The sequence below is a fragment of the Talpa occidentalis genome, unplaced genomic scaffold, assembly GCF_014898055.3.
Source record: "Talpa occidentalis isolate TD23 unplaced genomic scaffold, MPIMG_talOcc4v2.1 talOcc4.6, whole genome shotgun sequence".
NCBI lineage: Eukaryota > Metazoa > Chordata > Mammalia > Eulipotyphla > Talpidae > Talpa > Talpa occidentalis.
Window position 1 is genome coordinate 114,852,398 of NW_023604972.1, and position 25,646 is coordinate 114,878,043.

The 25,646-nt window shown below is 39.0% G+C and overlaps 1 long non-coding RNA gene across 2 annotated transcripts in view; it reads right to left on the reverse strand.

Moving 5' to 3' along the window:
- LOC129144709 (uncharacterized) overlaps window positions 1-23,290 on the reverse strand; it is a 40,457-nt gene extending 17,167 nt beyond the window's left edge. For both annotated transcript variants that reach the window (XR_008549159.1, XR_008549160.1), the window contains exons 1-2: window positions 23,015-23,290; window positions 22,446-22,551 (exon numbers count right to left, since the gene is read on the reverse strand). This is a non-coding gene — a long non-coding RNA (uncharacterized LOC129144709). The remainder of the gene's footprint in view (window positions 1-22,445; window positions 22,552-23,014) is intronic.
- Window positions 23,291-25,646: the final 2,356 nt, after the last annotated feature.

Below are 25,646 nucleotides of genomic sequence, written 5' to 3' on the forward strand. Positions count from 1 at the left end.
AAAGTTACCAAGAACAAGATTTATTAATCTCTAATTTAATTGTCATTATTACTTCTTTTTATTACACAGAAGAGAATTTACTCTGCAAATCCTGTAATCATTTTCACTATTAAGTGAAGAAAAGGTGTTATTCCTAAAATCTGAATTTTAATAGTAAGCTTGTATTTATATACATAGGTATATACATATAGATGACAAAATTATTATAAAGTTTGCATCATTAGACCCAGAGACAATATATCATATTAACAAAAATATTAATAGTGTACTCCATAAAGGGTTAAGAGTGGGTTAAAATAAGGGTTAAAAATAACGCCAACTTATGGCAAAGATGTGGAACACTGACTGATCATATATGACTAGCACAACCATAAGTTCGTGCAGTTTTGAAAAGCAATTAACAATATAGATCAAAGACAATAACTACACATATATTTTGACTCAGCAACTGCACATCTAGAAAAGAATTCAAGGAAATAAGAGTAGTTGAAGGTGGTCAAATAAAAAAAAAATCAGTGTGTAAAATTATGTAATTAATTAAAATGATGGAAATCAATCCACCAAAGTAGGGGGGGGGGACAGTCAGCCATGCTTGTAGCTATTGCAAATGGGTCTTGAACAGCCCAGTTGCCCCTAAACAGCTCAGTTCCTAATAGAGTTCTAGGCACACCACGGACCCACTAGCAGTCATTACAAGCAGAAAAGCATTTGCTCTGTAATCTTTCATTGAGGTTGGTCTGCCGGAACATTAAGACAATTTCTTCAGGAGTTGTGCTGAGATCTTACTTCAGTAATTTAGGGCAGCATCAAAGGAAGAACTCTTTACTTTTCAGAAGACCTGATGCATAGAGCCAGCCAGGTGTCAGAATCCACTGGGAAGATCCATGGAAACTTTATGAGAATAATGTACTTAGCAAGATACTGTGTTATTAGAAATTTCATTAGCAGAAGTAATATTGGGAGTAAACCAATCCAGCCTAAAATGTCAGAACAGGATGAAGGATAACAAGTCATAAATCTTGAAAATTGCAAGTTGAGACAATTTGCTGTCCCTTTGATGGTAACTCTTCACTTTGCAGTAGTTAGTGTCCAATTTTAGGCACTTTTGAATTCCATGCAGGTATACACGTGTGTGTGTGTAATTTATTTTTTTTTTTTTTTTTTTTTTAATAGAGGCATGTTTTTTTTTTTATTTATTTATTTATTATATTTGTTTGTTTTGTTTATACATGCACTGGGTACAGTCAGAAGCGCGGGAGGGTGAGAGAATTCACCAGAGCCAGAGCGGGGAGCAGAGCAGGCAGAAGGACCGAAGTACACTGCTGAGGGGAGCAGCGGGTGGCAGGAGAGGTCTGCGCACCATGTGGGATCCTCCTCCGGTGGCCAGGGAGCAGCCGGGGATCGAACCGGCGCCGCAGAGGCCGCGGGCAGCTTCGCAACCCAGCGCTCAACCGCTGCGCCACCGGGGAGGCCCTGTGTGTGTAATTTAAATGGTGGTGTATTTAATAGATTTAAGGATTGGTAAAAAAGTCAAGCAATAGTATGAGCTAGTGTGAGCTGAGGAAGAGAGGAGGAACAATGATTACAAAGTTTTATTCGAACAATGAGTTGGTGATGAGATGCAGACAAAATAGATGCATCAGAACAGTTGGGAACCCCTCTCCCAGTCCCCCCTCCAGATGTTGCTTATGAAGAATCATATTAAAAACAAAACAAACAATAACCAAAAAACACACTTTACTTACTTAAAATTTCCTTTTGAAAAGTTTTGCATTACGAAATAAACCTCAATTTCCCCATTTTTTGACAATGTCAGACAAATAAAGCATTACTATCTATGGCTTATTTTAAAATGCTAATTAAAAACAGTGAGATAATATGTTCACCTACGAACTTGACAAAGATTTTTTTAATCATCACAGTATTCAATATGAACTAAGATGTGAGAAACAGACACCTTTGTGCATTACAGGGAAGAGTAGAAATTGGCAATGTGTCTGGAAGACAGGTTGGTAATTTATTTTTTTCCCTAATTTACTTATTTTTAATTCAAGTTGGTAATTTTTTAAAATTTATTTTTATTTATTTATGCATATAAGAACTGTGGTGTAGGCCTGAGGTGTGGGGGTTGTGAGAGGATTCACCAGAGAGAGAGTGAGAAGCAGAACAGGCAATTTGACTGAAATACACTGCTGAGGGGAGCAGCTAGCAAGACAGGAGAGGTCTGCTACGCCATGTGGGTTAGCTCCCTGGTTGGGGATTGAACACATGCTGCAGTGACTGGCAATAACTGGACAGGGCTGAGACTTCACCCCTTGCACCACCAGGGAGGCCCAAGTTGGTAATTTATATCAAAAAACACAAAATGCTCTTTATTCTTTCACCTTCATTATTAAGAGCTTTCTTCATTCTTAAAAGGTGGTTGAGGATCTCCCTGGTAGCACAGGATTTAAAGTCTTAGCACTATCAAGCTATCACCAGCCACTGCAACATGAGTTTGATCCTAGCCAGGGAGCTAACCCACATGGCACGGCAGACCCTCCTGTCTTCACCTGCTGCTCCCCTCAGCATTGTACTTCAGTAGATCTGCCTGTTCTGCTCCCCACTCTCTCTGGTGAATCCTCTCACCCTCCACCCCCAACACTTCTGGCCTACACCCCAGTTCTTATATAAAAAATAAATAAATAAATAAACAAACAAATAAATAAATAAATAAATAAACCAAGCTGTGGTCCTTTATACTAAACCAGGAGCTGTCTCCCACTCCCACTTAATCCCTGTCTGGCAGTAAAAGAAGTCAAGTGAGCATTAAAATATAGTATCTTTAGCATTTCTATTCCAGTTGCTTATAAAAGCAAGCCAGCATATCATTATTTTTCATTTCATTGAGTTTTTTTTAATGACAAATTTTGACTGCAAATTCTTTTTAGAGTGGAGAGTTCAAATTAAAATGTCAATTTTGATTCAGTGAAGATGTTTTACTTTCAAAATATTTAAGGAAAATATTTTCATTAAAACCAAGATGATTGGATGTTAGAGTATATAAATGTCATGATAAGTTTCACCATTTAGTTAAAAGATTTCAGGCCTTATTAGACAAATCCTGAAACTTTATAATGCATAAGAACATTAGTTCTCATTAAAAGTATACTAATGAAGGGCCTCCCCGGTGGCACAGCGGTTGAGCGCTGGGTTGCGAGGCTGCCCACAGCCTCTGCAGCGCCGGTTCGATCCCTGGCTGCTCCTCGGCCACCGGAGGCAGGTCCCACATGGCGCGCAGACCTCTCCTGCCGCCTGCTGCTCCCCTTAGTAGTGTACTTCGGTCCTTCTGCCTGCTCTGCTCCCTGTTCTGGCTCTGGTGAATTCTCTCGCCCTCCCGCGCTTTTGACTGTACCCAGTGCTTGTATAAATGAAAATAAATCTTTAAAAATTAAAAAAAAATAAAAGTATACTCATGAAAATGTATATTTATATAAATAATTAAAACATTGGTAACAAGTTCAAGGTCCATACATTGTGGTTCTCAATGTCTATGACAGCCAATCCAATCTGCTGACAAGCCGTCTCCAACCATTATTGACAATGATGACATCCATTAGACTTCTCTACACGAATACAGCTCTCACTGGTAAATTGTTAGGCATCTTTCTGAGCCTCATTTCTTTCCATATAAACATGTTAACTGCTTTGTACGCCTTTTCTTTTACAGGAGCTCAATGAGGACTTTAGTCTAGGTTGGTGGTCTCCAAACAAACAAAGTGAAGTTTCTATACATCTCTCATTACTCAGAAAAATCTCAAAATATTCCTACCACACTACCCACAAATAGTCAAGCATTTCACAAATAACCTACAAGAGCCAGACCTGATTGGCAGTTTTATTTGAACTTAATTCACCTATAGTTGGGTTCAGAGCTCTTCAACCATGGTATAACAATCACTACTATTTTAGGAATAGAGGCTTTTCCCCAAGTTCAATTTCACTTCCCCTTCTTTCTCTCTTCCAGTAGCCCACCCTTTTCTCTTTCTCAGTAACATCTCCCTTTGTGGACACTCTTCTCTGAAAATTTCAGTAAGAACCAGGGGAGAAAAGGGCTTCTTGAATCCTTCCTCTACTTCTCAGTCTCCCTAAAGACTCTTCCCCAGGCCATCAGCAGCCAAATCAGAGCTAGAGAATATGCTTTGATACTGAAGTCCTAGCATTTCGTTGTTTTTCTCTCCTTTCTTTTTTTTTTTTTTTTTAAGATTTATTTATTTATTTATACAAGCACTGGGTACAGTCAGAAGCGCGGGAGGGTGAGAGGATTCACCAGAGCCAGAGCAGGGAACAGAACAGGCAGACTGACGAAATACATTGCTGAGGGGAGCAGCGGGTGCGGCAGGAGAGGGCTGTCATGCCATGTGGAACGCTCGCCAGCAGCCAGGGATCGAACCGGTGCTGCAGAGGCTGCGGGCAGCTTCACAGCCCAGTGCTCAACCGCTGCGCCACCAGAGGAGGCCCAATATTTTTCTCTCCTTTCTCCCAACAATCCTCTTAGTCTTCATCTTTGCTTTTCTGATTTACACAAATATCACCATCTCTCCTTCAGATCTCCCCATTAAGACATGATCTTAAAGAAAACTGAAAGTGGTCTCCCAAAGATGTATTCTCTGGATCACCACACCCTCTGTTGCTTTTCATTATTTTTACTACACAGACTGCTGTGAGCTCCTCTATTGTATATGTCATACTTATAAGTAGTCAGTCTTATTGCACATATAATTCAAAAAAACACAATCACAAATATTTTTAAATTGATTCGATCCAATTGTTAAAACACTGAATTGAACCAGATTTTTTTTAGCCATTTTTCATGATTGGACAGATCTGTTTGAAGGCAAAGTAAAGACGATTTTGGCTGTATCCAATTTCAGAAGAGTAACTATCATTTATAAAATACATTCTAGTATTATTCCAAATTCACTGAATATTATAACAGAAAAAAATAAGACAATTTGCTGAGAGCTCAGTAGAAGCGCACACATAGTGTTTAGGAATAATGCAAAAAAATAAGAGAGTGTATAATTAAAAGACAATCACCAAAGTAAAAGAGGAAGTACTGAAGAGATTTCTCTTAAGTGAAATTCTGGTAAGGGAAGGATTTGTGGAGTATATAGAACTCAAAATGAACTATGTGGGTGAGAAATACTTCAGAAAGGCACATGAAAAAGGACACAGGCATAGAAATAAGCAATCGTGTAAGGGACTAAACTAGAACTATAGCAAGTATATGATTTTATTCACATGTCTGCTTTGCACATATCCCAGACTGTGGAAGATTCAAAATGCCATACTGTCTTCCCTTCTCACCAAGAGCCAGAGTTTGCCTCTCTACCTTTAGATTCAGGGTTGTCACCGTGGCTTCCTTTGGGACCTGTGCAAACATGACACAAACAGAAACTTGAAAAACACTTGAGACTTGCTTTTGCTGTATCTAGTATCTTGAGTCCACCAGGGATGGGAAAGTACCCAAGCTAACATCCTGAAGGATGAAAAATGAACACCTGAAGGAGAAATAAGGAGACACAGCACCCAAGCAAAAGCCTGCCAAATGCCAGTGATGCAAGTGAGCCTACACAATCTGCCTGCTGACCAGTGCAAGCTACCAGAGACAAGCCTACAGCACACCCTGCAGACCCACAGAATTCTCTCTCTCACACATACACACACACGCACACAAATACACACCCCACACATGCTTAAGCTTTTTGCTCTTCCTTCAAAATTAGTATCATCTAATTAATGACATCCATATGCAGAGTGGTCACCCAGATATTTTATTTTTCCTTCCAAATCACCTTAACCACTACTTTAGATTAACTTTGTGAAAGGCACAGCGTTGGTCCATCCACTCCTCTGATCACAAGTTTCTAACAAGCATTCATTCATTCATTTGTTCAACACAGACTGCCTGCTAAGATGCCAGGCACTGATTTAAATGTAGGGAACACATTTTAATGTGCTATACAAAGTCCCTACTCCCTGTGACAAACATTCTAGCTCATCATTTTCTACAGTAAAGGCTCTCTAGTCTGACTCTACATGAGATCTCTGGAGACTTTTAAAATTACGTGCTGGATATAAACACTGTAATGACAAACCATATATAGCTTAAAGGGTTATCCATTGGGAGAGGAAGCAGATAGCCTTATGGGACAGGTTAAATTACTCTGACAATAACTTATCTTATAAATTTAACATTGAGATGATGTAAATATCCTATATTATAATAAATATTAAATGATAAAAATCAAATTTATAAATTAATTTCTAAAAATGCAATAAAACAAACCTTAATATCTAACAACTCCTAGTGCAATAATATAGCTAACTTATTCAAAATAACTTTAAAATAGAACAAACTAAATATATTTCTAGTGGCATATACACTAAGGACAAGATTTTTAAAACTTGTCAGTAGCAATATTATTTAAAAATGTTAGTATCCCCAATCTGAAACTTTTGTATGCACATTGCAAGACAAACCAAATGGTTCATCATAAAATATTCTCATTCTAACATTCTTGTGGTCAGTGAGAACTGGGATTTTGGGAGAATCTAGGAGAAAGGAGGTAACAAGATCAGGTAGAACCCTGTAGTGCTAGATTTGATCTGAAAGTATAAGTATGAATTTGTGATGTGACATTACTTGGAAAATAAAATCTTCCCTAGCTCTTTCTATTGAAAAGCCTCAGAAATATTTCTTAATAGTGATGAGAACCACTACTGGCCAGATTGTAGTCCTAAAATATGGTTCCCCACTAAAAGACATGAGTGTTCCTTGGAGAAATAACTGCAGGTTTGGGGTAGGAACTGTACACCATGATCTTGGAACATCTTGTCATATTGGAAAGTAATGTTTCGAATGCCGGTAAGACCACGTCAAAAGCACTCAGGAGCCAAATTGAAGAGATTGTAACCAGACCAAGAAAGAACAACTTGAACATCAATAACAGTAACACTGTAATGGACTGGAAGATCCCAGGCATAATTAAATTCATAATAATACTAATTAAACAAATTAATTAAATAATTGGATCCCATTGTACAATAGTTATGATCAATTCATTGCTCTAAAACTGGTAAATAAGGGAAGAATTATCTGTTCTGCCTTTCTTAGCTAAGTGGTTTTATTTTGTCAGCAACTAGTAGATGAGAGGAAATGTCTCTTTACAAACATATTCCAGCAATAAAATGAAGATAGAGTTTCATCATTTTGCAATTTCTATTAAAGACTCTAGGCATTGCTCAACAGTTGTTGCTAGCATCAGTTCTGTGCTTTTAAAAACATACCACAACTTGGAGAATGGTCTTGAAAAACCAAAATCTTATCAAACCTCTAGATTCAGCTATCTGTAGAAAACTAGAAAATAGGTTAAATGATGTCATAAAAATGCAATCATTAAATTGCAGAATGAAGGAATCTCTGTAGGACAATCTAGTTTCTTGAACAAGGGAGAGAAAGAGGGGATAAAAAGATTAAAAGAGATTAAGAAACAATTCAACCAATCTTAATGTGCAGAGCTTGTCAAAATCTTGATTCAAATAAACTGCTAAAAATTGTACACATATGTTTATGAAACAGTAAAATATTAGAACACAACTTTTTATTTCATGACATTAAAAATTATTGTTTTGCAAGTGTTATAATGCTATTGTGGTACCTTTACATTCTTACTTAGAGATACACACTGAAATGCTATGGATGAAGTTTTATAATTTCTTTCTTTTTTTTTTAAAGATTTATTTATTTATTTATACAAGCACTGAGCACAGTCAGAAGCGTGGGAGGGTGAGAGAATTCACCAGAGCCAGAGCGGGGAGCAGAGCAGGCAGAAGGACTGAAGTACACTGCTGAGGGGAGCAGCAGGCGGCAGGAGAGGTCTGCGCGCCATGTGGGACCCTCCTCTGGTGGCCGGGGTGCAGCCGGGGATCGAACCATCACTGCAGAGGCTGCGGGCAGCTTCGCAACCCAGTGCTCAACCGCTGCGCCACCGGGGAGGCCCTGAAGTTTTATAATTTCTAAGAGTTGCTTCAAAATAATATAGGTAGAGAGGGTGGTAAGGAGGCAAATGAAACAAAACTTGATAGTTGTGGAAGCTGGGTGATCATATGCCAAGGTGTTCAATATACTGTTTTATCTATTACTTTTATCTACATTTAAAACTTTCCATAATGGGCCTCCCTGGTGGCACAAGGAGTTAAGCATAGCACTGTGAAGCTATTCAGAGTCTCTGCTGCAGGAGTTCAACCCCTAGCCCGCCAGGGAGCAACCCACATGGCGCAGCAGACCTCTCCAGCCTCACCTGCTGCTCCCCTCAGCAGTGTATTTCATTCAATCCGCCTGTTCTGTTCCCTACTCTATCTCTGGTGCATCCTTTCACCCCCTGCACCTCTGGCCTGTACTCCAGCTCTTGTATATATAAATAAATAAAATTTTTAAAAAATAAAATAAAATAAAATGCTGATCCCTTGGCTTCATCCCAAAGAGACTCTGGGGTGGGCCTGGGAATAAGTACATTTAAGAAACTTTGAAGGTGATTCTGTTGTAAACTTAAGGTAACCCCCCTCCCTCACACACACCCTATGTTTATCAGAACAGGACTTACTGTTCTCTGCCCACAACCTCACTCTAACATTCTATGTCTTTGTGCATTTTATTCCTTCCTTCTACTACTTGAAGTGTCTTTCCTTATCTTTATCCAAATCATACCTACTCTACAACCAAGTTCAAAAATCACCCATCCATGAATCCTAATCCCTTCAGCTGAACTGACTCCTTCCTCCTGTGAACTCAGTCTTTTCCTCTCCTGAGGGTTTACATCTACATATAATGCTTCAGTGCCCTCACTCAACAATAAATTGCTTTAAGGTCACAAGGCTTTTTTTACATATCCTTGTAATCTCACATAATTTAGACATTGTTAGGAGTTCGGTAAACATGCAAAGTCAATGAAGCAATGAAAACTATCAGTTGACAGTGTCCAGAACATTTATCCAGTGAACTTTCTTCTCTTTAAGGACTAGTTATCATATTCATTCCACCTTTAATATGCAAGGAAGCACCTCTCCAGGAAAGGTGGTCCTGGAGGAAGGCAGTTTAAGATAAGTGACTATCAGCATTTTTCAGGAATCACATAAATCAGCTATAAAAGTTTAACTACCTTTTAAATCAAACTGCCTTGCTTACCATTTTTACAAACTAAAGGAATTGGTTTAAAGAAAAATATTCCAAAGTACTAGTTCACATACAATATCTGTGGCCCCCCCCACAAGTGTTGAATATCCTAAGAGGCTATTTTTTTTTCTAAGAGGCTATGTTTTACAAAAATGTAAATAAATATGCCTTGATATATAAATGGGCTTCAATTTTATGAAGTTGCTAAAGAAAAAGGATGTTTTTATAAAGACCTATACGTCAGATTCCTGAAGGAGAGAAAAAAAGCCTTTCAAAGTTTAACTGGGAGGTTTTTCATTATAAATGAACACATGGACTATCTGCTGGGCTCAGCAGTTCATCTGCTCAGTTTTCTATGAGTTAGGATTATCGCTGGCTTATCTAGAAGAACAATGAGACCGGGAAATGTTAGTAACTGCCCAAGGTCATGCAACTATTAGAAATGGGATTTAAGTCCTCCATAAGCTTGGTTCTGCTTTCTCCAGACCTTTGCTTACTTAACAGTCTGCTCTGTTAAGAACAAAACTACAAAGGGCTGGGGAAGGGACAGGGAAGAGGAGGAGTGGGCTGGAGGATGAAAGAACAGCGAGTAGAGAGCTTTGCCATCAGCCAGATCTCTGTTCACATCTTCTTACCTTCCTTATGGCAAGTTTCCCTCCTTTTCAGTTTCCTTCTCTATAGCAATGACCATTTGGAACTGTTACAAGGCAGGGAGAGGGGCAGCCCAGACGCTGCAAACCTGCCTGCTCTAAATAGGTTCTGCCATCTGCTGCATCAATACAAAACATACCAGACTTTAATGAGAAGGAACTTTAATACAATTAGTAAACAACACAGTAAAGGCAAAGAATCTAATTTCTAAATCAAGCACCCAAAGTTACCTGTCCTCTCGTGGGTGAAAGTCCATCCAAATGGGTTTGGCCCAGAGGAAGGCCCCAAAACCTGCCACAACTCTAAAGCATCTTCCAGTGGGAACCCACAGAAAAGGATCAGAAACAACCAGACAAGTCTGGCGGGAAAAGAGCAAAATCAAAATCGAGACAAAAACCGCCATTGTCACCTCCCCACGGGTCTCTCACCGACATCTGTGTCAACCAGTCCACGACCAAAAGCAAGCGCAGTTTCTTCACGTGTCTCTCGGCTCCATGTGCCTCCTCCTGCTCTCCTTCTGGCTCCATCCTGCTTCCTTCCTTCCTCAGTCTCCTCTGCAGCTTCTTCTCTCCCTGCTCAGCTCCATCCTCCCTTGGGTAGGGCAGGAAACCTGGAACCTCCCCTTTCCTGGGGCCCACCCTGTTACAGAACTATTGTGATGACCCTATAGCTCCATAAATGGACAATTTGGTTAAAAACAGTCCATATGATCGACTCTGGCTTGCCATGAACAGGGTGTCTTTGTAGATTGCTCTTTACTGGGTGGTCGTCGACTAATTCAGTGAAATGGGACTATTGAATTTTCACCTTTCACAGATTTTGCTGCAATCACATGATGCCACCTTAAATGACTGTTCTTTGGGAAGTGTTTTCCTTAAATATTTTAAAGCCACACACACACACAATTCAAATTGCTCTCTGCAGGCCTTTGTCTAGTGTGAAATACATGACCTCAATTACTGCTCTCATCAACCTCAACTCACAGATCCTTGAAATAGGCAGAAGGCTCCAAACTGGACACAATGTTACCCAAAGGGATGTGGCCCAGGAAGGGTCTATACACTGCACCGCCCAGAATTAGCCTCTGTAGCAGCCCTTCTGCCGCCTGTTTTGCTTCACTCAGGGACAGTGATAAACATTATTTTTTTCCAAAAGCAATCCTTCCTGGATCTCAGACCTGGAAAAATGCGACACTCCAGGGCTCTCTGGAACTCCACATGCCATTTCTCTTGTTTGTCTCTCCCTTCCTACTTTGGTGTTATTCTAAACCAATGGGTGCATGACTACCTCTTAGGATGTCCAAATTACAAATAAAAAGTTCTGGAATCCATCCGTACCACATATCCAGAAGCTACAGAGGATTTTTATGGAGTGGTCTTAGTCTGTGGTTAAATTCTGATCTGGCTCAGTACTTAAGACAGCAACCAACCCCTTCTGTCTTTAAATTATGTGGCGTTTGAGTAATTGAGGCATTAGTGTGAAGTAGAGAGAGGAACTAAACATCCCTGATGAGTTATCTTTTCATTTGTTGACCCAATAATGGCCACAGATATTATTTATAGAAGAATGTTTATAAGATCTAATTGTGTGAAACATAAATAACTAACCAAAATAACAATTATCAATTTGTATATTTCTGTGCACAATATTTAATTCTCAAAACAAAGTGTTTCACTAGCTCAACCTAACTGAAGAAAAGCTAATAAAATTAAGTGTCGACTTATAACCTAGAAATAACTTTACAAATATTTTGACAGAATGATTCAGGTAGCCATACTAATGAGCATACACTTTTCCTGCCAAATAATGTGGTTCTCATACCTCCAGAAAGGCTGAAAATCTCTTGCTCTCTGGGGGAATCTTTCACATACTAATTTATGGAGATACTTACATTCTCCCTTTATTCACAGAGAGTGAGAATTGAAGAGCCTGCCCTTATAACGTAATACAAATCTTTCTTAAAACTTAAGGTCATTTATATTTTTTGAAAAGATATGTTGAGATGTCTATACTTTTAATAATACAGCTATTTTTTTACATAAGTGTAGAAAATGTAAGACATAAATACAATATAAAAAGTATAATCTTGCTATGGAACCGGCACTAAAACAGGATTTTTATTGTTAAAATCTTCCTGAAAGCACTCTGCATTTATGAGATTAAGCGGCTGTGAAGTCTGTTTTATCTATCCCTGAAATTATTTTGTCAGTCTCTTTAACTATCTAAGTATTTTTTACAGTTAGAATTAAAAACGCAAACCTATCATTAGTATTCTTATAAATCTTTAGTAGAAAATCCATTTACCAACGAAAAAAAACAGAAAATTTCTCCTTAAGCAGAGGATGTCCTACAACCGGAAATACTGCATAAACAACATAAGCATACACATTTTTCAAAATGTGTATTTTCTCTTTTAGAACAATATACAGAAAAAAAAATCAGAAGCAAATCTGCAAGAAGGCTTGGTCATGCTTTCAATACAAGGACTTAAGCTTTCTTTCGTGTTCCCATACCATTCGACCGACACAGGTTGCTGAGAAACATTAGCATAATCCTGAATTATTAAGAAAATTAGAGGTCAGATTTACTTTACAGGAGAATTCAACCTATCTGAATCAGGACTGAGAGGGTCGTAGCATTCCAGATGTGAGCCTGGTGGTAGGTGTAAAGTGCACCACATGTAGAGAATGTGCACAGTAAGGAAAAAGACAAATTACCCAGAGCTATTACTGTCATTAGTTCCATCAGCCTGGGAAGCCCTCCCATGGCATTTTCAGAGTAGTGTGTGGTGCAGGCCTGAGGCTTATCACATCTCGCAGGGGGTCGTCTTCTGCCGGGCATCGTCACATAGCTTGACATTTCAGTTAAAAAAAAAAAAAGTCCGAGCCCTCATTCTCCATGCAGGCTTCTGTTTCCCAGCTCTACAACCAGTAGCTAAAATAAAGGGAGCCAGCCCACGGAAGGCTGCAATCACTTATCTGATGGCAGAATTGCTAGCCTTTCTAGAGGTGCACACTGTTCTTTCACATAATCAATTTTAAGCCAGGCACAATGAGCCTCTGCTACTAGCCTATACCAGAAACTCCTTTGCGGGTTGTTTCATTAACCTTTTGAATATATGCCATAAGTAAGAATCTATGCTATAAGAAATGCGATGAAATTATAAAACATAGACAATAATATTAGATGGAATTTTGCATTTAGACTTTGCAATGGTGACCAGTGAGGAATGGCCAAGGAACAACTGATGTAACAAAGCCATTTTCTCAAGATATATTTGGTTATGGAAGTGCACATGGATAACATTTATTATAGAATGTTGAACAAAACCGGCAGAATATATGTATCCACATGTTACAGTTATAACTATGTATCTGCTTGTAGCAAGTAATATACAAAAAAGAAATGGGTTGTAATAGGATGGTATGACTTTTAAAATTTTCTTTTAATTATTTGTTAAAAATGCCTTTAATGTCACAATTCTCCTTATTTAAAGGGAGTCATGAAAGTATGTGCACAAGCACATTCTTAGGAAGAAAGAGTGTAAGTAAGTAGTAACAACAGAAAGGAAAGCAAACACAAAAGATAATGCATCTTCCATACAGGCTAAAAACAAGGAAAAAAAGGTCAAAACTCAGCATCCATCTCAATGGGACACAGAAAAGAATGGAAAGACCCAAATAAATTCATTCAAGAGAAAACTACTTTTCTTAAACTCTTCTTAATAATAACAAAAACAAACCCACATGTAAGGTTTATTACATAACAGGTATACTCCAAACTAGTCCAATAAACCTTTGCTAAGTAGATGGGGACTGTGGTTCAGAGAAGCTAAGTAAAATGCCCATGTTGAAACAGCATGTATTAGTTTTCATATCAAGACTGTCTGACTCCAGGGCCTCCCAGGTGGTGCAGGGGGTTAAGATGCAACCTATGAAGCTATTTGCAGCCACTGCAGCACGAGTTTGATGCCCGGGTGGCCAGGGAGCAACCTACATGGTGCAGCAGACCTCTCCTAACTCGCCCCCTGCTCCCCTCAGCAGTGTATTTCAGGCAATCTGCTGTTCTGCTCCCCTCTCCGTCTCTGGTGAATCCTCTCACCCCCTCCCCACTCCTCTGGCCTGTACCCCAGTTCTTGTGTGCATAAATAAATAAATCTTAAAAAAAAAAAGACTGTCTGACTTCAGATACCTACCCCCAACCATTAATTTACAGCTCTCACCGTCTCTCATCACTTAAAGTGAGATCCAGTCTTCATTCTAGAATAGCCTTCTTTTATTTGGTCCTTCCCTCGCCCTTAGTCCTTAGGAAAGCAGTGCAGGTCACATTTGACACTGATATGCCTGAGAGTCACTCATACTTTATATACTGTAAATAAATATTTGATACCTACTCTGCATGGTGCTGGTCTGAGGATACAAAACTGAAGAAAACAGACATTCTGGGGGCCTACAGTCACGTGAAGAGTATGGAGAATCCAGTCAGTGAACAGAGTCTGTCATGGGAGCCCACGGCCAGGGCATATGAGCTCCACTTCCTGAGGAACTGGCATCTGAACTGAAACCACTGAATGAGCTAGGCAGATGAATGGTGCATGGCAGGAAATAATCCCTGTGGAGGGTCAAAAGGGAAAGAAATAAAAAGAAGACAGAAATAAAACAAAACAAACTAACGTGGTATTTCCAGAAACGAAAAGTGACCCACATAGCTTAACTTTGAGTGTGATAATAGCCATAAATACTTTGTTGACTGACTTTGAGTGTGTTGTAGAACAGTCTCATGTTATGAAGACCTGGAGGTTTGTTTTTCAAGGAAAAAAAATTAATGATGTCAATAAGCAACACTTAAAGATCTTTAGGTTTTCTTGAACTGCATGTCAACAATAAAAGCTGCTTAAGGAATAAGTACACCTAAATTAAGTGGTGTTATGCAAAGTACCAGTGCAATTAATTTCAATATAATTGTGCCTACATCTGTAAATTCTGTGAGACACTTGGCGAGTTCCTTTGACTGTAGTTACTTTCCTCTTCTGCAATATGGGATACTCTCGTCTTACCTATTTTAGATGAGAATAACAAGATGAGAATATTACATAGCCTGGTGCCGGCACACAGGAGACAATCATTAGGTGGTAGTTACAATAGAAGAGTTTAAATTGAGACAAAAAACCGTATGTCTCAATATAGTGACTAGAGCAGGAAGAGCCATTTTTATCTACCTTACACTTGTCCTCAGTCATGACTAGCTGTTCAATTAACTGATTTTATTAATAGCAAAGTTCAAATGTAGTAACGGTTCCAAGCCTTCCTGTCTTTCCCTCGCTTCACATTGATTCACATTTGATATAGATATGGATGGATGGATGGATAGATAGACAGATCGATCAATCGATCAGCGGCTATGAGTCAGAATAAGAGCATCGACTCATTCAAGATAAAGATTTGAGGGACAATTAGGAAACTTACCTTAGAAGAAAGTATCACAAAAGTTCTTATTCACCGAGTCTGTCATCTAACCACCCATCTGGTCTATGTGTGGCTTGCTATGAGCTAAGTAATTCAATGAGCTTGCTATGAGCTAAGTAATTCAATGCCAAAGTATCAAATTAATCTGATTATAAGAGAAAATTACAGTACCACCATTAATATACTTTGCACATGATGTGCATTTTATACATATTTCATTCAGAAAAAAAGAGCAAAGAGCACACTGCAAAACATTTATTTGCCAATATGAGATTCCAAGAAACTAAACAACTAAAACCTTCACAGTTATGGAGGTGTCTTCATTTTATTGCTTTATACACTTTAACATAATCCCCAATTTAGAAGTGGAGGGAGAAAACTAGGGGGGAATGGAATCCCTATCATTCTGGGGGAAAAATAGTATTAAGGAAATCACCACAACAAAACATTCCTTAAAATTGAGTATTTCAGCTACCCTCACTGTAGCTTTTTGTTTAGTCTTGAGGTGATTTCCCTACTACACACTGTGCACTTACCCACTAGATGAGTTTCTCTTTCTAGTATCTTAGCCCTCAAAATCCAATAAGCCTTTTCTCTTATCCTCTACTCACTCCCACGTTTACTGAAGATATTAATTATGTTGTATTGTCCTGTGCATACTGCAAAGTATTGGGTGGAGACAATCATTTAAAATTAATTAGAACTACAAATCATAACTAACTTAGTGTGCTTGCATGCATTCTAGATTTAGTCTTTATTTCTCTCCCCATCACAATGGACTTGCATTGGAGGCACAAATAATTGTATACACCCTCTCATTTCACACCGAGCAAGATAAGACTAAGAGAAACTATAAATTCTTGGTAGGCATCCATTCCAGGAGAGGCAGTTTAGGGCAGATAGCACTAATGATTTTCTCCTCCCAGGAACACCTCAGTGATTCAATTCCCCATATTTTCCAAGTAGCAAAGTATTATCAGTTGCATGGTAGCTCACAATACAAAGTACATGAAGACTTTGCTTTTGCTACCTGAATTTCGGAGGCCTTAGTGATTGTTTTCTGTTACTTCTTGTGGTTTTTAAACATGTTTCTGCAATCAGTCTTTTCAGTTGAGTTTTTAACAGCATGGTGATTTACAATCCAAGGAATATTACCTTCCGAAGAAACATCACATTTTAGTCTAGTGTCAACAAAACAAAGCAAATTGTTAACCTCTTGAACAGTTTTACAACATGCCAATAGGCCTTTTTCTCCCAGAGTTTTGCCTCAGTTTTTATAATTACTGGATAATTACCTCTTCATACTCAGTTTCTTTTGACAGCTTAGCTCTAGCCTCTGGGATTTTAACATCTAATTGGTTTGTCTGCTTACTTTGTGGATTCTTGAGTCTTCCTAAATTCAGCGAAGCCAGACAGCCAAAGGGGTTAAAAACACTTTAGATAGTTCTGTCCTCCAGAGTCCTTCTGAAAAGGATTAATAGAAGTACCAGGCTTTGGTACTTCTTCAGTCATTCTTCGCAAATCTGGCAACTGGATCCAGTGAATACTTTAGTTATCAGTCTAGAGCTCTATAGAATCACCACACTCAATAAATGTCCAATAACAATGGTGAGGAGTTAGGTGAACTATATTTAAAATATTTCCCCCCTAAATCCCCTCCTAAATCTGGCTTCCATCTTTGCCTCTTTATGGTATCCAATGATCTCAATTCAGCCAAGTTCAAAGGCATTTTCTCTGTCCTTATCTTCCTTGATCTTTCTGATGTATGGGGCACAGCTTTTCATACCTGCCCTTTGAAGACTTCTGGCTTCAGTTCCTGAGACTTTTCTATTGTCTTTTATTTTTCTTCATCACCACCCTGATATCTTCATCTATTTCTCACATTTACATGTCTTTTTTTACCTTCTATCTTTCTACTCATTTTTCTTCACCATTATCTTTGATGAATTATTATATTCCTTGTGTCCTACTGCTTTTTTATCCTACACAGATTCTTCCATTTTAACTAAGTCATGTAAGGGAATAACTTAGTTTCCTGTTTAATACTGATCCATTTCTTTTTTGTACAGTACTATGTACACCAAGGGTTTATTGAAACTGTAATATACAGTTTCAATATAGAATTGATGCAGTTTTACATGTCTCATTTTCACTACCTCCTCAAGGTACCTGCTCGCTACCTCAAGAGTCACCTCCTCGAGCTTCACTCGATCACTCCATCTTAAATTTTCTATCCCCTTTGTCTGCTTGATTTTTATTCATAGCTTTTCTCATTACCTCTATTGTACTATGCACTGATTTGTATTTCAGTGAATGCACCACACAAAAAAAAGAAGCTTCAAAAGGGTAAGAACTTTGTTTTTTCACTGCTAAACAAATAGCATACAGAATAGTGTTGCACTAGATATAAACACTAGATAAATATTTCAAAGATTGGTGATTGTATATGTGAATATATACATGATTCATTCAGAATCTATAATTCAAATTCAGAACTTTAGATCATGCTTGACTTCTTACTTCTTCCATATGCTAGACAATATCCAGTTGGTATTAGGGTAACACTAGGATGATGTAATAAATAGGCCCAATAATATTTCAGTGTTACAAAGCAGATAAAATTTTATTTCTTACTTATAGCTTGGGCTGAACGCTTCAGGTTGGTGGGCAACTGCATTCCCCAAGGTTATTTAGGACATTGGTTATTTCCATCTTCTTGTCCCCTCACATCCCTATGGCACTTTCATAATCTGTCCAGTTAAAACTGGGCTTTCATAGGTCCCAGCCAGTTGGAAGGAAAAAAGAGATCATAAAGGAAATACACCTACCATCCAAGACCTAAGCCTGGAATAACCCACATTGCTTCTGCTTAGAATCCACTGGTAAGTTTGTGATCATGTGTCCCCTGCCCCGCCCCTTCACGTGTAAAACAATCAGGGATGTGCAGCTGGTCCACGTGCTGATGAAGAAGGGAAATCAAATTCTGATGGGCAAATGCCAGTTTCCTACAGTCAATATCTCAGAGCCAATTCCTTTTTTTCTCCTCATAGTTAGCATAAAAAGATCCTCCCCTTGCCCTGAACCACTATGATCCTTGACTTGTTAGTTTCCAAGTTTTTAGTCCTTAATTCCACAGTATAACTTGTTCCAAAACTAAATGATTTTTCCTTACTATAACAATTTTAATTTCTTGGTTCAAAATGCTGTGGCTTGCAACTCCCACCTAGGTCAAATGTATTATTTGTTATAGATGTCAAGTTCTCTACAGTGTTTCATCTGCCACAACTTTACAGGATAAAAGGTAAAAAGATCTCTAAAAGATAAAGGTAACTACAAGATTTTGCATATACTAATTCACATTCAAGTCTATCTCTCCTAGAGTTTCTTAGAATGGAGCCTTAAATTTTCAATTATAAAACATCACAATATTTTTTCCTCAAAGTCTGGTATATCAGGGAATTTTAGATCAGTGTTCAATTATGGAGTGGAAAAGTCACAAAATAAAACTGTGATCAGAGTTAATTTAAAGACAAACCTTTATCAACAAAGCATTAATGTAAGCATTAAATTCCTTTAAGCAATAACTTCTCTATAATCCTTTTGCAAAAGTCCATTTTTAAAGCAAAGTTTCTCAGTATCTGTTCTGGAGACTATTGAGGGGTTGCCTCTTAATCTTTTTCAGGAGGTCTGTAAAGTCAAAGCTGTTTTATAATAATGCTGAAACATTATTTACCTATTTACTTTCATTCTCTCATAAGTGGACAGAGGCTCTATGATGTAGGATATTGCTACAGATTGAATGAGGAAGCAGATATGAAAATTAAGCTAAACGAAGCCAGATATTTTAAAGATTTACAAAAATAGAAAGCTATCCCACTCTTCACACTCATTTTCTTTGTTTTGTAATCCATACTTATTTTTCACTAAGGTTATTAATGCTAACAGATAGCATACCATTTTAAATGAATATTTCAAATGATTATTTTTAATTTTATCTCACAGTATGTACTGATGACTCGCATAACCAAAAGCTTTTTGCGATCCTCACTAATTATGAAGCAGGTAAAGGGTCCTGACAGCAGAAGTTTGAGAGTCACTGCCTTCAGGAGAAAAAATTCAGTTTTGCTAGCTTATTTCACCCAGGTGCTTTACCATGCAGCATCTCCCCTTGATTTCTTGAAGTAAAGAGAGTAGACATCACTGAAAATGTCTACAAAATAGTTTCTATTCTCTGATCTAATGTAGTCCTCACTGAAGTCATCAGGGACAGAGTATTGCTTCTTTGATGTTCTGCTCTTTACACATATAAAGGAAAGACAAAGGAATTGAGAATTGTTCTGAGAAACAGGTACTGAGGTCATTGGAAAAGGGGCTCTGCAGGCTCTCATGCATAACTAATGACTGTAAAGTGCTTCATAGATAGAAAAGTACCATGTCATGGCAGAAACAGCCACTCTGCAACTCTTTTTTTTTTTTTTTAAAGATTTATTTATTTATTTATTTATTTATTTATTTATTTATTTATTTATTTATTTATTTATTTATACAAGCACTGGATACAGTCAGAAGCGCGGGAGGGTGAGAGAATTCACCAGAGCCAGAGCGGAGGAGCAGAACAGGCAGACTGGCAAGGTACACTGCTGAGGGGAGCAGCGGGCAGCAGGAGAGGTCTGCGCGCCATGTGGGACCCTCGCCAGGCGGCCTGGAATCAAACCGGCGCTGTAGAGGCTGCGGGCAGCTTCGCAGCCCAGCACTCAACCGCTGCGCCACCAGGGAGGCCCCACTCTGCAACTCTTGCTCAGAGAAACTGCCTCCTTTCTTGATAATCCCAATAAAAACTGAAAATATTCTACATTTGTAGTGTGATTCTAGAAGATTTTAACTTGAATAACTAAAAAAAAATTCATGACAAACAACATTCATCATTTATACTCTTGGACCATCCCTCAATTCTGTAATGTTGCAGACTCTATTCTAATACCAGCCACTTAGCTTTTTGCCTTAGAGAAAATTCTAGGCCACAGCCAAAGGTTGCCATAATACACATTACAAATGCATACATTTATCCACAAGAATGATTTCATATAGTCCATCAGTGCTACAAAATGAAAACAAATAAAGCATCACTCAAGTTGTAGTAAATAATTCAATAGAAACAACTTTATACGTGGCAAGTAAGCAACATAGGCCAGTTTGGTCCTAGATCTTAGGAGAGTGAAGCTCTACCATTTGCCTGACAGAAGGTTTTCTGAACTAAGGATTACTCCTAAAATTTTGAAAGGTAGGGAAAAATATTTTCAAGCTATTCATTTTTTATGGCATTGTCTTTAAAGCCAAGTCTAAGCCTATCACTTCATATGATCACTTTTGACTGTGAGACTACAGTATTATCTGGGCCAAGATGAGACTGAAATACTTCTTAAGTCAATTTTTTAATAAAGATTGATTTGTTATTTATGCATACAAGAACTGGGGTACAGGCCAGAGGTGCAGGGAGAAGGGGGGCGGGGGGGGGGTGAGAGGATTCACCAGAGACTGAGTGGGGAACAGAACAGGCAGAATGACTTAAATACACTGCTGAGTGGAGCAGCAGCTGAGACAGGCGAGGTCTGCTGGGCCTTGTGGGTTAGCTCCCTGGTAGGGGATCGAACTCATGCTGCAGTGGCTGCAGATAGCTTCATAGTGCTGAGACTTAACCCCCTGTGCCACCTGGGAAGCCCCTTCTTAGGTCAATTTAATCCAGCATACTGGCTACAAGATATTCCTGTGTGAAATATCTCCAAGTCCTATTTTTGCACATGACACATAAGGACACTTCTCATTAGCATTCATGAGACTTATGAAGTCCGTGGTGGGAAAACAGAACTTAAAGGTGAGTTCTTACTGGCAATATATCATCCTTCATCCAAAAATTCAACTTCTGGCAAATAGGTAGAAATTTGGCCATACATAAAATGCAAGAGAGACTAGTATCTCTGAAGTTGTTAAACTTCAAGGATACATCATAGTCTGATAATTATGAAATATACTTTGATGTAAAAACAGATTTCTAAGCATTAATCTCTAAAGTATTTCCATATCTTGCTGATTTCAAAATTTACTAAGCATTTTCATTATCCGGAAACTAGTAACTTGTATTTTCCACAAATCATCTTTTTAGAACCAGCATTTATTGTTGGGGAAGCAAATTTCTGTATTTTACAAATACAGTAACTCCTTTTGTTTTGAAAATTAAGTCTTAAAATGTTATTTAGGTTCCTAAATAAATGTTATTTATTTCAAGTACTTTATCTTGAACACTATCTCCCATAACAAACATTCTTAGAAGATACAAAATTTTAAATGTCAGTAGTAACAGTTTGTGAATTTTAAGTGAAATTTTCACTATTTTCAAATATTTATTTCATAAATATTTCACTTTACTGTTTAAGACATACTATTTCAAAGTATGCTCTTTGCAAATCTAAATCATTTATTTCTATTTTCTCTGCCTAGTCCTCCCCCCAAATTAGACACACCTTTCCTTTATTAAATGTATTTTAATCTACTGTATAAAAAATAATAATAGTTACTCTTATAAGTAATTATCGAAAATTTTAAGACAAAACATGTTTTTACCTTATGGCGGGCAATTTTTGAGAAAAAAAATATTTAAAACAATTTTAAATTATCAAAATAATTGCAAAACAGAAATGGCACAATTAACATTTTAGCAATCATATCTTTACGGTGCATCACACAACCAGTTCAACTTTTTGATATTACAGAAGTATGAGAAAATGTAACATCTTAAGGAAATGTTAATTAAAAAGCTATTGGAGAAATGCAAAAGCCTTCATAGGCCTTACTAGTTTATTCCCACCGTATTTTACTTTATCACATTCAGTGGCCTGCCTAGTATTATCTCCATATACCTGCTAAGTTGAATAAGTTTCAAACAACACATTGTATTTGTGACAGGTCAAAATAAACAGCAACTCTTACCCATGAGAAAAAGAAAAGTTAGTGCCTGCCTTACAGTTAAAGATTATTTTCTGAAGGAAGAAATGTTATTGTGTTTTCATTTCCCTGCAGTAATCCTTCAAATTCATGAAACTTGGATTTTATCTTACTTTGTCTTTTTTCCATCTGAAACACAGTTGTGGAGCTGAGACCAGGCAGGGGGACAGCCCTGAGATGAGAATTTGCAGTGTCACCAAAGCTGGGAAATGGTGGTGTCTGTATTAACACAACATTAAGCACATAACCAAATTACTCTCACCTACATTTACGGTTAGTTTTCAAACAGAGACAAGATTATCTATTCCATGCCAATGACACACACGTATAATGTTGCTTGCAAATGTGAACAGTGAATAACAAGATGTAACTAGAAACTCTCCTTTTTGAAACAAGAAAAAAAAATCCCATAGGGAAGAACCAAAATTAGAATTAACTTACTCTCACTCAATTAATTTGAAATTTGAGCCACAAAATCCTTCATTATAAATCCCCAAGCATGGCTATTTCTATTTCAAAGGAGCACTACAAGCTCTGTCCCAAGGGCCCCTTGCTCCCCAGTGGATGGCAGTGCCATTCTTGGTGGTGACAGCCAGTAGGAGGATCAAGAAAGGCTTCGTGGCTTGCTCAGGGACGTGGTCACCAAAACACTGGGGGAGCCACGCCACTTTTTTGTACTCACAGGGAAAGAAGGGCCGCTCCGCCGCTCAGGGACACCCTGTCCAACAGAGTGACGCAACTTTCCCAGTATATTCGGGGGGTAAAAGCAGCTTATTACTGAACTAAACGTTTTTATTGATCGCCCTTGAGTCAGAGTCCGCTGACCCCGCAAACCATAAGTGGCTCTAGCGCGGAATTGTCATTTCCAGGCAGGCAGAGGAGATACCGGATTAGCTCAGGACACCTCGCCCCGAGCTGCCTCCCGGGTGCGGAATAAAGAAAAGCGCAGCGGTTGGGCTTCCCACCCGCCCTGGCACGCGTCGCCCAGAGCCGGGAGGAATGTGATTGAGCGGGTCGCCGCCGTGGGGCGCGATCACCATTGCGCGCGGGAGCGGGGCGCGGGGGCGCAGGGGCGCACCCCCACCCAGCGTCGGCGGCTGGCCCGAACGCGAAGCGGCCGAGGGCGCTGGGCCGAGAAAACAAACAACTATTTTGTAGCATTGCCCATCAAACAATAAAGCAAGCTGTAAAGCCTCAGGTGCTGTGTTTGTTGTGCTGTCTGCGCCGCGCGGTGGCTCCGGCCCCGGCGAGCCCCGCGCAGTGGGCTGGGGAGCGCCTCTTCGGCTGATTCCAGGGAAAGATAAGGAGCCGCCGAGCCACCATCTCTGTCTAGACTCGCGACCTCACAAGTCAAGCGCCTTGTTTGGATTAGTCCTCGAGATCTGCCAACCTGATCAACTCCTGAAAGAGAAGGGCCCAGCAACAACCATTTTTCCTCTCCCGGGCCACGAGTGTCCCTTCTTTAAGGGAGCAGGGGCTGATCTGCCTGCGGGAGTCGCGGCGCTGGTTAGACCAGGGTCGGGTCCCCATCCCTGACACCCAGCATACTTCAAACCTGAGAGCAGACAGGCGCTGCCCTGCACGCTGGACCTGGGAAACCTACCAAGACAGAGAACCACTAGGAAGACCGACAAACAGGCAGCTAGCTCAATCCAATTCGCAAGAAACATCACCCTGAAATGAACACAAACTTTTGAGCAGTGGGATGGAAGGAGAATCTCAGGCAAGGGGAGAGCTAAGCGGCCTCTCCCATAGAGCTGTCCTAAAAGGCAATTCAATGTGTCTTTTCTCCCCACCTGGAGGAAAAGCAATCTTAGCCCACATCCCCCAACCCCCAACGTAGGAGTACCCTTTCGTGGAGGGATGGGGAAGTTTTGTGGGTTGTTTTTTTTTTCCCCCAGAAAGCTTTGCTTATCATTGCTGAGTCCTTTTGCAGAAGGATAATTAAGAAAAACATATTTGCAAGGAAACTTTAAAAAAAATAAATTGAATCAAGTAGTCCTAAATGAGGCTATGGGGAGAGACTGGTTTCTCCAAGGCACGGAAATGGTTTCGCAGAAGCAACAGTCTAAGCGCCATAAAAATTAAAAGATGGGAGAGTAACAATGTTCAGAGCGAACACTGAGCGGCCTCCCTTCCCGCCCCTCCCCCTCCTCAGTTCCCTGTGAACCAACTTCTCTGTCTACACTTAAGAAGTCCCTGGGAGGTGTGGAGAGATCCTCCATCACGACTTGGGACATTGTAAGCTGTGAAGTTTATGTTTGTGGCGCCTGGGCTCAAACAGTCATTCAGTGGCTTGCTCGGTTATCAAGAAAACAACAATCAAAAAAGATCAGTAAACAGAATGGACTGCCAGCGCCCTGAATTAACTACTTGCATTTTAGTTTTAAAAACATCCAGTCAGACTGTACAAGCTGTTTGTATTTCAAACAGTTAAAAAGAATTCAAGATTTGGGGCCAGTTTCAAAAGTAACAATTTTAAAATAAAGAAAGACAATTGATTCCTCCTTTCTTCAGCACCTCCAAAGAAAATTTGACTTCTTATTGTGAAATAGTCTTTAATTGTTGATTATCAGAAATGGAGTAGTTAATAGAGCTCAAGCATAATTTGGATTATAAATATCCTTTTTAAAAAGTTGACTAACTGAACTCTACAAATAAGAAAATAAGTACTTTTCCTTAGTTTACTTCCACCAGGAGTGAGATTAAAAGCCCAAATTGGCTATGTTCCATCAAAATGTATCCCTTCTGGTGGTTTGCACCAAGTTTAACATTTTCGTCTTTCCTTTTTTTAAGAAAAAGGGAGGAAGTTAAGTAAACCCACATGGGAATTACAAGAGATATTTCAATGAGGAGGATCTTATAGCTTAAAAATTCAAGGTGTTCGGAAATGCAAACTACTTGTAGGTAACTTAAAAGCACATTGTCTTTTTTGGCTGGTAGTCAAAAGGATAAGAGGCTAGAAAAAAGGTCGGCAGGGTGAGTTTATTAACAAAGTGATCAAGGTGAAATAGCAGCAGAGCATCACAAAATCTTGTATTTAGTCTCCAGTTCCAAAAATGTTGTAAACTGGTAAGTGGGCACACACACCCACATGGAATCTCAAATACCCAGAAGTATTATTTCAAGAACAAAATCTCCTCAACTATGATTCTAATTTAGAAAGGCGCTTCTTCCCGGTCAGAAAAACCAGGTCCATTTCATAAAAGGGAAAGACAGTAGACTGAAGTAGAAGAAGCAATAAGATAAAGTCCATTCTTTATAGATATTGGTATGGATTCCCTCACTTAAAGAGCGTGTCCTGGATGTTTTTG